A 9709-nucleotide genomic window follows, 5' to 3' on the forward strand; every position below is an offset into this window, starting at 1 on the left:
GTATTTCTCTTGTCCAGATGGGATAGGGCAGTGTGCAGTGCGATGGCGACTGCAATGTCTGTGGATCTATTGGGGCGATAAGCACATTGAAGTGGTCTAGGGTGTCAGGTAAGGTAGAGGTGATACGATCCTTAACTAGTCTCTCAAAGCACTTCATGATGACAGAAGTGAGTGCTATGGGGCGATAGTCTTTTAGTTCAGTTACCTTTGCTTTCTTGGGTACAGGAACAATGGTGAATATCTTGAAGCAAGTGGGGACAGCGGAGTGGAATAGGGAGAGATTGAATATGTCTGTAAACACTCCAGCCAGCTGGTCTGCGCATGCTCTGAGGTCGCGGCTAGGGATGCCGTCTGGACCGGCAGCCTTGCGAGGGTTAACATGCTTAAATGTCTTATTCACATTGGCCATGGAGAACGAGAGCCCACAGTCCTTCGGAGTGGGACACGTCAGTGGCACTTTGTTATCCTCAAAGCGGGCAAAGAAGTTATTTAGCTTGTCTGGAAGCAAGACGTCGGTGTTCGCGACAAGGCTGGTTTTCCCCCTTGATTGTCTGTAGACCCTACCACATAGGTCTCGTATCTGAGCCGTTGAATTGCGACTCCACTGTCTTGCATGTTTGATTGCCTTACAGAGGGAATAACTACACTGTTTGTATTCAACCATATTCCCAGTCACCTTGCCATGGTTAAATGCGGTGGTTTGTGCTTTTAGTTTTGCACGAATGCTGCCATCTATCCATGGTTTTTGGTTTAAGGGAGGTTTTAATAGTCACCCTGGGAACATCTCCTATACACTTCCTGATCAACTCAGTCACCGTGTCCGTGTGATGTCAATATTATTCTCAGATGCTACCCGGAACATATCCCAGTCCACGTGATCAAAACAATCTTGAAGCATGGATTCCGATTGGTCAGACCAGTGTTGAATAGACCTTAGCACGGGTACTTCCTGTTTGAGTTTCTGCCTATAGGAAGGGAGGTGCAAAATAGAGTTGTGATCTGATTTGCCGAAGGGAGGGCGGGGGAGGGATTTGTTACCATCCCGGAAGCAGTGATCGGGTGTTTTAGCAGCGTGAGTACTACAGTCAATGTGTTGATATAACTTTGGTAGCGTTTTCCTCAAATTTGCTTTGTTAAAATCCCCAGCTACAATAAATGCGGCCTCAGGATATGTGGTTTCCAGTTTGCACAAAGTCCAGTGTTGTTCCTTTAGGGCCGTCGTGGTATCGGCTTGAGGGGGAATATACACGGCTGTGACTATAACCGAAGATAATATTCTTCAGAGGTAATACGGTCGGCATTTGATTGTGAGGTATTCTAGGTCGGGTGAAAAAAAGGAATTGAGTTTCTGTACATTATCCAATCACACCATGAGTAGTTAATCATAAAACATACACCACTGCCTTTCTTCTTCCCAAGGAGTTCTTTATTTCTGTCTGCGCGATGTATTGAGAACCCAGCTGGCTGTAAGGATGGGGACAGTATATCCAGAGAGAGCCATGATTCCGTGAAACAGAGTATGTTACAGTCCATGAAGTCTCTCTGGAAGGAGATCCTCGCCCTGAGCTTGTTTACTTTATTGTCCAGAGACGGAACATTAGCGAGTAACATGGTGTGCCTGCCTCCTGAGTTGGACTAGAAGTCCACTCCCAAAACCTCTTCTTCAATTGCCCTAGGGGAAACGAACAAAGGATCCAATTCGGGAAAGTCGTATTCCTGGTCGTAATGCTGGTGAGTTACAGCCGCTCTGATATCCAAAAGTTATTTCTGGCTGTATGTAATAACATAAAACACGTTGTGGGCTAAAAATGTAAGAAATAACACACAAAAAAACAAAATACTGCAAAGTTTCTTAGGATCTAGAAGCAGAGCTGTCTGTGGGCGCCATCTTCCTAATAGGCCTATGGAATGTCAAGGGAGCTGTAGATGGGTTAAATGGAAACTTAAATCTGGTCACTGACTGTAGGTCTATAACCTCTCCCATAGCCTTAATAATAACTCCTGCAGAAAAAAACATTTATTGAATGAAAATGATACAACAAATGTAGGCAAAATGTGGACTTGGAACAGGAGTGGAGAAATATGATGTCATTCTTTCTGCATCTTGAGAGAATGCAATGCTCTGTTAGATACCATCTCTAGAGGTGCTTTCTTCATCATAAAAGCTGATAGTATTTCACCACATAAAATAGGCTATTTGTATTTGTATTTATTAAGGATGCACATTAGCTGCTGCCAAGGCAGCAGCTACTCTTCCTGGGGTCCAGCAACATAAGGCAGTTATATATACTTTAAAATATTACATGGCATTACATTTCATAACACTTTACCCAATACATTTAGTGTATTCCCTCAAGCCACTACTCCACTATCACATCGTTTTATCATGCGTATGTGTGCCTGTGTGTGTGTCTCTTCACAGTCTCTGCTGTTCCATAAGGTGTATTTTTATCTGTTTTTTAAATCTGATTCTACTGCTTGCATCAGTTACCTGATGTGGAATAGAGTTACATGTAGCCATGTCTCTATGTAGTACTTTGCGCCTCCCGTAGTCAGTTCTTGACATGGGGATTGTGAAGAGACCTTTGGTGGCATGTCTTGTGGGGTATGCATGGGTGTCCGTGCTGTGTGCTAGTAGTTTAAATGGAAACCTTGGTGCATTCAGCCGGTCAACACTTTTTACAAAAACAAGTAGTGATGAAGTCAATCTCTCCTCCTCTTTGAGCCATGAGAGATTTACATGCATATTATTAATATTAGCTCTCTGTGTACATTTTAGGGCCAGCCATGCTGCCCTCGTCTGAGCCAATGGTAATTTTCCGAGGTTCCTCTTTGTGGCACCTGACCACACGACTAAACAGTAGTCCAGATCCTGTAGGACCAGCCTTATTGACAGTTGTTAAAAGGGTAGAGTTGCGCTTTATTATGGACAGACTTATCCCCATTTTAGCTACTGTTGTATCAACATGTTTTGACCATGACAGTTTACAATCCAGGGTTTATCCAAGCAGTTTAGTCACCTCAACTTGCTCAATTTCCACATTATTTATTACATGGTTTAGTTGAGGTTTGGGTTCAGTGAATGATTTGTCCCAAATACAATGCTTTTAGTTTTTGAAATATTTAGGACTAATTTATTCCTTGCCACCCATTCTGAAACTAACTGCAGCTCTTTGTTAAGTGTTGCAGTCATTTCACTCGCTGTAGTAGTTGACGTGTATAGTGTTGAGTCATCCGAATACATAGACACACTGGCTTCACTCAATGCCAGTGGCATGTCATTAGTAAAGATTGAAAAAAGTACGACTCCTAGACAGCTGCCCTGGGGAATTCCTGATTCTACCTGGATTAAGTTGGAGAGGCTTCCATTAAAGAACACCCTCTGTGTTCTGTTGGACAGGTAACTCTTTATCCACAATATAGCACAGGGTGTAAAGCCATAACTCATATGTTTTTCCATCAGCAGACTATGATCGATAATGTCAAAATCCGCACTGAAGTCTAACAAAACAGCCCCCACAATCTTTTCATCATACATTTCTCTCAGCCAATCATCAGTCATTTATGTAAGTGCCATGCTTGTTGAATGTCCTTCCATATAAGGGTGCTGAAAGTCTGTTGTCAAATTGTTTACAGTAAAATAGCATTCTATCTGGTCAAACACCATTTATTCAAAAAGTTTTCTAAGGGTTGGTAACAGGCTGATTGGTCGGCTATTTGAGCCAGTAAAGGGTGCTTTACTATTATTGGGTAGATGAATTACTTTTGCTTCCCTCCAGGCCTGAGGGGGCACACTTTCTAGTAGGCTTAGATTGAAGATGTGGCAATATCGTCCGCTATCATCCTCAGTTATTTTCCATTCAAGTTGTCAGACCCCGGTGGCTTGTCATTGTTGATAGACAACAATATTGTTTTCACTTCTTCCACACTCACTTTACAGAATTTAAAATTACAATGCTTGTCTTTCATAATTTGGTCAGTTATACTTGATGTGTAGTGTCAGTATTTGTTGCTGGCATGTCATGCCTAAGTTTGCTAATCTTGCCAATAAATAAAAAAATTAAAGTAATTGCCAATATCAGTGGGTTTTGTGATGAATGAGCCATCTGATTCAATGAATGATGGAGCTGATTTTGCCTTTTTGCCCAAAATTTCATTTAAGGTGCTCCAAAGCTTTTTACTATAATTCTTTGTTATTTATCTTTGTATCATAGTGTAGTTTCTTCTTTTTATTCCGTTTAGACACATTATTTCTCAATTTGCAGTACGTTTGCCAATCAGCCAGACTTATTTGCCATTTATTTTGCCTCATCCCTCTCAACCATACAATTTTACAATTCCTCATCAATCCACAGGTATTGAAGAGTTTTTACAGTAATTTTCTTAATGGGTGCATGCTTATTAGTAACTGGAATAAGCCATTTCATAAATGTGTCAAGTGCAGTGTCTGGTTGCTCCTCATTACACATCATCAATACATATTGATAATTTTTTTCCTGTGCTGTTTCTAACAACCCTGGTAGGTTGACTGATTACCTGAACCAGGTTGCAAGCACTAGTTACAGTTTGAAGCTTTTTCTTTAGTGGGCAGCTTGATGAAAGCCAGTCAATATTGAAATCACCCAGAAAATGTACATTTATATTTACACTGCTCAAAAAAATAAAGGGAACACTTAAACAACACAATGTAACTCCAAGTCAATCACACTTCTGTGAAATCAAACTGTCCACTTAGGAAGCAACACTGATTGACAATAAATTTCACATGCTGTTGTGCAAATGGAATAGACAACAGGTGGAAATTATAGGCAATTAGCAAGACACCCCCAATAAAGAAGTGGTTCTGCAGGTGGTGACCACAGACCACTTCTCAGTTCCTATGCTTCCTGGCTGATGTTTTGGTCACTTTTGAATGCTTTCACTCTAGTGGTAGCATGAGACGGAGTCTACAACCCACACAAGTGGCTCAGGTAGTGCAGCTCATCCAGGATGGCACATCAATGCGAGCTGTGGCAAGAAGGTTTGCTGTGTCTGTCAGCGTAGTGTCCAGAGCATGGAGGCGCTACCAGGAGACAGGCCAGTACATCAGGAGACGTGGAGGAGGCTGTAGGAGGGCAACAACCCAGCAGCAGGACTGCTACCTCCGCCTTTGTGCAAGGAGGAGCAGGAGGAGCACTGCCAGAGCCCTGCAAAATGACCTCCAGCAGGCTACAAATGTGCATGTGTCTGCTCAAACGGTCAGAAACAGACTCCATGAGGGTGGTATGAGGGCCCGACGTCCACAGGTGGGGGTTGTGCTTACAGCCCAACACCGTGCAGGACGTTTGGCATTTGCCAGAGAACACCAAGATTGGCAAATTCGCCACTGGCGCCCTGTGCTCTTCACAGATGAAAGCAGGTTCACACTGAGCACATGTGACAGACGTGACAGAGTCTGGAGACGCCGTGGAGAACGTTCTGCTGCCTGCAACATCCTCCAGCATGACCGGTTTGGCGGTGGGTCAGTCATGGTGTGGGGTGGCATTTCTTTGGGGGGCCGCACAGCCCTCCATGTGCTCACCAGAGGTAGCCTGACTGCCATTAGGTACCGAGATGAGATCCTCAGACCCCTTGTGAGACCATATACTGGTGCGGTTGGCCCTGGGTTCCTCCTAATGCAAGACAATGCTAGACCTCATGTGGCTGGAGTGTGTCAGCAGTTCCTGCAAGAGGAAGGCATTGATGCTATGGACTGGCACGCCCGTTCCCCAGACCTGAATCCAATTGAGCACATCTGGGACATCATGTCTCGCTCCATCCACCAACGCCACGTTGCACCACAGACTGTCCAGGAGTTGGCGGATGCTTTAGTCCAGGTCTGGGAGGAGATCCCTCAGGAGACTGTCGTATCGAGTGAGTGGTGGCAATTATTGCTGATGAACAAAAGGAGTCTGCTCATACTGAACGTTGATCATAAGGTTTATTCAGATCACAAGCTTCAGCATGAGTGACAGGTGACATGACACCCGGAGAGTGACGCCTCAGAATGGCTGCTCGTTCTGCCCTCTCCTTCGTTTTCCCCCCTATTTATCTCCCTCTTCTGGCCAATCACCAGTCTCCCCTGGGGCGTCACCCTAAAACATTCCCTTTTGATACTAACATAAACAACATTCCTTTCTTCATGAAAAACATTTAACAAAGACATAATCTTAATACACTACATATTTCCCCCCTTCGAGACAAACTAAAAGTCTCGAAAACAAACAGAATAGGATTATGACTAGTAACCATTTATCTTATTGAGTATCTTTAACATTAAACCAAAAACATTCTCCTCTAGAGTGTAAATACCTTTCTATGAAATAACTGTTTATGAAGTGTGAATACATTACTATGAAATATGAACAAATCTCTATGGAGTGTAAGAGCGAAAAACTGTCCGGCAACCTTCCATCCATCAATCAAGACAGTAAAATTCTCTCACGGTCCCTCTGCCCCAGGCAACCACCTTCGGTACTCCAGATAAACTCATAAACCATTCAAATGCATTTGAAACTATGATGCAATTAAATACACATGTAAGCCCCTGCAAACAAAATCCTATCCAATAACATCCATTGTAAGGCTGGTCAACCCATTGGACCTTACAGTGAACCTCTCCCTGCCTAGCCTCTCTGTCCCTAAACATTCACGAAATAAACAAAAACATCTAAGATCCTCACATGTATTCAATAACATCAAATATCCTTCTACAAAAATTAATCCCTGAGAATATGACACAAATTATGTATTACACATGTCTATATTTCATTGCAAACACTGGAATGTAGTCCACTACACTTCATCTCCCCGTAGTCTCCTCTTCCAATGGACTGTTGATGATGGAATCGGCCACACCCTCCTTGTTTCATCTCCTCCAGTCATATTGTCCTTTCATATTGTCCCTTCATATTGTCCTTGTTTGAGTCACATGTTCCCCCAAATGCTTCTCGAAGAAAAGAAAAGAAACGACCAAACAGTATCTTTTGCAAAACAACCCTTTCAAATTAAACATCAATATCCACTAAGAATATAAAAATGATATATAAATGATGCATGAATCACATAAACCCATTCCCCCCTTTGATTCATAAATCATACTACAAATCACACCAATATTGATTATTATTTTTTTTTTTTAAATGATCAAATAATCAAAAATGATATTTATCCATTCAGTTCCACTTGTCCATCTTTATCCAGATCAGGAACAGTCAACACCGGCATCTAAGTGTTGTCTCCAGACATCACTCTCCAACCTATCTCAATATCATAGCTTTCTCAAAGGTCAGTAACAAATTACAAACCTCACACACAGTGTTATCAAAGCTGCCATTAAATGTAACCCATCACTGCCCCTACTGGCCTACCTGATCTTGCAACCAAATCTTCTCAGATCTCCCAAACACATCCCTTATATTCTTAAATGCATATATAACACTCGTGACATTATCTTGACTCAAAATATCTACTAATATTATCAATATGATCTTACCAAATGTTACACCATACCATGGAAAAAGTCCCCCCTTCTCCCTTAGATTTATCCTTCAATGATAGGCTTGAAGACTATGACATGTAGCCATGTCACCCTTTTAACCCTAGATTTAGCTGTGTCCGGTGCTATCCCTCTTATAATGGTAAAAACCTCATATGGAAGCTTCAACGTTGACATGTAACAACATCCTGTTTATCCATAGTGTAAGAATATATATGCTTTATCACCACAAACCCTCAAAATATCTCTAAAATTCCCCATAGTCACATTGTCAGGCAAAAGCTAATCTTTTAACCATCAAAGTCCTGCTGTTCCTACTAACTGGTACATAAAAATTACATTATATTTGTCATCTCTAACCTTATGTTCATGCTTATCCAAAGTCATCATATAATCATCACAATCTGATATTCCCATAAACATACCCCTTACCTCCGAGGTTTTATTAGAACAAAAACAACTTTTAGCCCTCAATGGTTACACCTCAAATGCTTCATGTACGCTGTTACCTGATTTTTCTTTACCATCCAACAAATTCACACAAGTTAATTCACTTAACCCAATAACACCTAACCCTAGGCTTAAACAAATGTTTTGACAACAACATTATTTTATCTGTTACTGATTGTTGCTGATACCACAGTCATGACAAAGCATAAGATTGACACATACTTGATAGAGGTCGAACGACCGTCTCTAACATGTTTGGTTCTGGAATTCTCACCAGACATGGACCCTCAAGATTCCTCACTGATCTTACAGAATGAGCTGCTGGAACCTGCCCATCTATCTCTAATCTTCACAACAGAAGAATCAAACCACTCCCTTTAGTTTCTCTCTTCCCTAACGAGCGGTACTGATCAGATACCTCTCCTTGTCTGTCATTAAAATCAAAGACCTCATCCTGTCCTCCATGATAAATCTAAATCTGCTCTCCTATTTCAACCCTATTCGTACTATAATTGACAGCACTCTCCATCCGTAACATAAACCCCTGAGTCTAAAATTCCCCATTTAATTTCAAAAAAGTTGTTGTCGATGTCATACTCCCTACATTTGCTATTGCCATCGTATCATTAATCCCTTCCAAAGTTACCATTAAAGTAGTTGATGTATTAACCTTAATTATTTCTAGTGGCAAAGCTACCAATATCCTATGTGTATTATCTACTATTGGAGTGACTACTGTAATCTATTCTTCCTGAACTCCTTTGGTGACTGTGGAACTTCAACAGATTTCAAATCTTCCATTATAGGCATCACTTTACGAATTACATAGCCCTTTAACCAATAATTCTTAACCGGAACAAATTCTAATGCTTGCACTCGATAAGTATACTTCTTCTCCATAATTATCTCTCCATATGGGAGGAACGTCCCCATCCTAACCCTAATAAGTATTTTTTCCCCTAAAATTGGTGCTGTATTGGTTCCCTTATAATCAAATGCGATATATTTATGGCTTTAATAACTATCAATGTTGAAAGAGTTAACTTGCTTCTCACTGTTGTTATAATAGACTGAAGTGTTAATGTCCTTAGTTACTTCTAGTTTTTCCCAAAGAAAAGTTGTCTTTGCTTGTACTTCCATCTATCACCACTAGTGTCACTTTTTCCCCAACTCTCAGTCCTATCTCTAATCCCTGACTTTCAAACTTTTGATTATAAAAAATACACCTATAATTACCTTGATCTTCCTACTCTAAAGTGTCATTCACCATTGTTCTCTCTCTTACTACTAACTTTAAACTTAGCTTACTGTCTTAGAGTTCCTTCAACCTAGTTCTCCTAACTTATTTTAATCTAATCTTTTCCTCCTAACCTTTTAAAAACTTTTTCCACTGATTTATTCACAAAATCCCATTACCACCAATTTTTAGAATATGTGATTGGAAAAGTCCCCACCTGTTTTTGACTTCTTTACACACAGACTTGGCAAACGACTAAACACCTTTTAGCCTAGCCTGAAATCTCTTAGTGTAAGAATGTAACCCAGAATAAACAATGCATCTCTTTCCAATACTGCAATAACAGTATCTTCTAATATTAGTATCTTAAGGGTAATTAACTGTTTTACTACCTCCAATCCCTATCCTAATTAGTTAATTTCACATAGTGAGATGTTTAACCTCTTTAGGCTGAACCCAGATAAGTTTTTCCACTATTCACCATCCCTTCTAATGGTCGGTTGTTT

The sequence above is a fragment of the Coregonus lavaretus genome, assembly GCF_964263955.1.
Source record: "Coregonus lavaretus genome assembly, chromosome: 39".
Classification (NCBI taxonomy): domain Eukaryota; kingdom Metazoa; phylum Chordata; class Actinopteri; order Salmoniformes; family Salmonidae; genus Coregonus; species Coregonus lavaretus.